At 42.0% G+C, this 4,190-nt stretch overlaps 1 protein-coding gene and 1 long non-coding RNA gene across 2 annotated transcripts in view; one reads left to right on the forward strand and one right to left on the reverse strand.

Annotated features, from left to right (window-relative positions):
* LOC117962207 (RNA-binding protein with multiple splicing-like) overlaps positions 1 to 102 on the forward strand; it is a 37,247-nt gene extending 37,145 nt beyond the window's left edge. Inside the window, exon 7 of the mRNA XM_034901364.1 lies at positions 1 to 102. This exon is cut by the window's left edge and continues 2,182 nt beyond it. The gene's annotated coding sequence lies outside the window, so the exon portion shown is untranslated.
* Positions 1 to 4,190, reverse strand: part of LOC117962208 — a 19,086-nt gene that overhangs the window by 11,965 nt on the left and 2,931 nt on the right. The gene's annotated exons all lie outside the window — the stretch shown is intronic.

The following is a 4,190-nucleotide window of genomic DNA, read 5'->3' on the forward strand; positions in this document are numbered from 1 at the left end:
CCCCCCCCCCCCCCAAAAAAAAAAAAGTGATCAAAATGAGTTTTTATGAAAATGTTAAATGAAGACATTTCAGGCCGTCTGCCATTAAAGATTGACCTCATCTCTGCTGTCGTGATTACATTTTTTTTTTCTTCATTTTTCTGAATGTTATTGTGAAATGCCTCATGAGGCACGCTTTAACTTCATGTATTGTAGTATTGAGCCCCAAAACTACACAAAAGAAATATCAGAGCAAGAGGCCAAAAAACACCAATGTGTATATCATCAAATCTGTTACATAGACACTCAAAAGGAAGTAAAAAGAAATACCAGTATAAAATGTCACACTTTACTTGTGTGCAATGTAAATCGACTGTTCCTATTTAGTGCTTTTCTCATCTTAACGACTAGTAGAAGCGCTTTTACACAGAACAGGAACCATTAGCACACTTTCACACACATTCACACACTGGCCGAGGCTGCCGTACAAGGTGCCACCTGCTCATCAGATAACCACTCACACACATTCACACTCCGATGGGGCAGCATCGAGGGGAACTCGGGGTTCACTGTCTTGCTTGAGAACACGTCAACGTGGGACTGCGGGGCTAGTGATTGAACTACCAATGTGTGTGGGTGTGTGTGAGAGAGAGAGAGTGTGTGGGAGAGTGTCGTTCAGTCTGATCAGCTGATTAGAGGTTTTTCTACAAACTGATTCCTTTTGTCACATTAGGGGCTCCATACTTGACGAGAATCCCAACTAGGAGTTACCCTTTATCCCCACAAAGAAATCCACCTGAGCCAAGCTACCTTTCTCTCACACTTGTCACGGCGAACACCTCCCCCTCAATCCTAGGAGGCCATCAAAACATAATGTGGGATCCTATAAAGTGGTTTGTGTACCAGGGGAGCGGGAGACCTCACACTACCCTCTATAAGAATAGCCCATCTATCTCAGGCTGGCTACCCCGGAGACAGAGGCCACAGCCAATTTAGTTTCTCTCTTCGGTCTGCTCAGTCACAGCGGGTGGCACACGCCGGCGTCTCACATGACACGCACTCGTCCATGCCTGTAAGGGGTTACACAGAGTGGAGTAAAGTGGGGGATAAAAGTGCCTGTGGGTGCATGCATACATCCAATTGGCAACACTTTGTAATGGTGTTACTCCCTTAGACAAGTCCATTAGAGAGGTGTTTCTGTCCCCTTTCACTCATTCTCTTCCAGTTGCAGCAGGCAAGACAAATGTCCTTGCTGAAATATCTCATTCATCGGAATTTTCCAATACTCATACGCTAGGGTCTGTACTTTTTTTTTTTATTTCCGTAGAACTGCAGTAAAACATTGACCACTGGTTACTCTAACCGTGCCACCGTGGTGTGCTATCTAACACCTCGGTTACACACTGTACCGGATGAGTGTGTCACTTCCCAGTGTGTCCGTGATGTCTCCTTGTGACCTCATCCTCACATGTCCATGCAACATGTTTACAACTTGTAAGCAGTTCAACCAATAATTTGTCCTTTTTAAATTCTTCATAACTAACCCAGAGTATAGTCAGAGAACAGGATGCTAACAGCCATGCTACTGTTAAGTAGAGTTGCGCTATGAGCTGAATGCCAATGTCAGCAATGCTAATATGCTGCTGTGTAGCACATATGTTTACCATATTATTCTTAGTTTAGCGGGTTAGCATGCTAGCATTCAGCTAATTACCAGCAAACAGAGAGTACATCTGAGGCTGATAGGAATGCTAGTAATTCCACAGGTATTTGGTCACAAACCCAAGTAGAACAAGTTGAAATGTGGGCCTGATTATGGCATTAGATGAAAAGTCTTGAGATCACCAAAGTGACCATTTATAATAATTACTCTGTTTATTGTTGACTACAATTCATTCGTTGGAGACATGAATGTACTGTATGTACTAAATTGACCTTGTTAAGAAGCGTTTCCTTTCCATGCTCTGGTTGCTTTGCATGTGAAACATTTGGACATTTAGATTATCTAATATTCTAAAGACATTGTAATACCATCCTTTATTTAACCCTTGTGTTGTCTTCCCGTTGAACTGCAACTTTGTGTTTTTTTGGGTTGAAATTTCAACATTTAGTTCTTTTTCCACACTTTCCTCAACTTTTTTGTCAATTGTATTCCTACTTTTTGTCACTTTTTTGACTTAATTAAGTTTGAGTCAATTTTTTTTAACAATGTCTTTGCCCCTTTTTCCAATGTTTTTGATGTTTCTTTCTAACGTTTCCCGATTTATTTATTTTTGCTAACTTTTTCAGCATTTAAAAAAAAAATGTTTTTATTGTTTTTTTTTCCTGCTTTTTTGTAGTTTCTTTTCAACATGTGTCCCTTTTGTTCAACGTTCTTTTCTGAAACAGTAACTTTTTGTAAACCGGTCAAATTTGACCGGTTGGACAACACGACGGTTAAGCTGCGAGAAGAGGAAGTGACATCAGTACAACAATTTGACATGTTCTTTCTTAAATTTCATGTATAATTATGAATTCATCATCACCACACTTGTTATCACAACAACACTTCAGAAATTCCCACGGCTGGTAAAAGTCACATCTGAGCATGTGCAGTGGCATGAATCCTAAATAATAATTCCCAAGTCTGGAGGCATTTGGAAAGGCTCAGGCATTATCCAGCACCGACTGACTGACTGACTGGTGACTCATCATCCAGCAGCCTGCATCTGTCTGCAAAGGTCTGCACAGTCATCGTCTAAACAGTGACTGGCCATAAAAGGGGGGGGGGGGGGGGGGGGGGGGGGGGGGGGGGTTGTGTTTTCTTGGAAAGATTGCCCAATCAAAGGCCTGATACTGCCCACTGCACTGTTGGGGTCTCTTGTGATGCTTACTCCCTCAGATAAGCTGGCTTCAGAGTCAGTGAATTTGATTTCACAGGGGGGGGTGTAAGGCGAGGTGTGTTTTCTTTCTACACTGTCCTCTCTTTCGCTCTCCTTGCCCTCACTCTCGGTCTTTTCTCTGTCCACCTCTCACTATTTTTCCTCCTCCTCTCCTCTCTCATCTTTCATCTCCCTTGGGTGGGCCCGTGCTCCCTCGGTCTCACAGCAATCCAAACACCGAAGGCTAACTTTCCCACTGCGTTCCTCTTTCTCACTGACTCCATGTTGCTGCAGTCTACTATTTGATTCCAGTTAAGTACACAGAGATGTTTGGAGAAGAATTTGGAGTGTCTTGAGATCCAACAACTATGTAGGTGTGTGTGTGTCTGCCTATACACGTTTTGTGTGTGTGTGTGTGTGTGTGTGTGTGTGTTTGTGTGTGTGTGTTTTGCCCCCATTAACTTCATTGTGTATATTCTCGTACACAACATGTGACAAAAACATCTAAAAAAGGGTGTGTGTCATGTGATAACTTGACTGAGGATGACATCATAGAACAACCAAAGGCCCTTTCTCTCAGACAACACACAGCTCCACAGCGCTGCCCAATGGTTTTGAAAACACATTACAAGACAATCAGTGCTGAAAGAAGTATTCAGATCCTTTAATTCGGTGAAAGTCTCAAAACTAAAATGTAAAACACTTAAACCAGGGTATATACTGTTTCAACTATAGTAGCAGTGGAATAGCATAAAATAGAAAAAACTTCAATTTGTACTTGAGGTAGTACCTGAAGACGTCTACTTGCCCGTGACCCATTTAAAGCTTGCTTATGAAACCTGAAAATGCATGTTTAGATATGGTGTTTGTCGAATTCTGAGCAATATCAAATGATGAGGATTTTGTAGTCATCATTATAGACCAAGTGCACTGTGTGTGTATGCTCCATCTAAATGATCTAGTCCCATTAAATGAATTTAAGGCCATGTTAAAATGCCATGTAATTTAAAAATGCAGCTGCCACATGTTCCCTACCTCTACGTGGGATTTTGACTACGCTGTATTTTTATTTAAATTGTAACTGGTGAACCGTCTTGGCCAGGTCTCCCTCGGAAAAGAGATTTTAATCTCAGTGGACTCATAAAAAAAATACACACCTGTACTTTGTATAACTCAGGACACAACAACTATGTTAAAAGTATTGCTAATTTAGAAATGGACAGCATGAAAGTCGATTTAGACTGCACAGCCCACCCCAAAGAAAGGAGGCCCACCAACCTGTTTTCCCTAATTTTTCTGAAGGCCTTCGAACCTCCCGGCATCTGAGCGCTCTCGGAGGACGTCCCCCCC

This window comes from Etheostoma cragini, chromosome 19 (genome assembly GCF_013103735.1).
Source record: "Etheostoma cragini isolate CJK2018 chromosome 19, CSU_Ecrag_1.0, whole genome shotgun sequence".
Classification (NCBI taxonomy): domain Eukaryota; kingdom Metazoa; phylum Chordata; class Actinopteri; order Perciformes; family Percidae; genus Etheostoma; species Etheostoma cragini.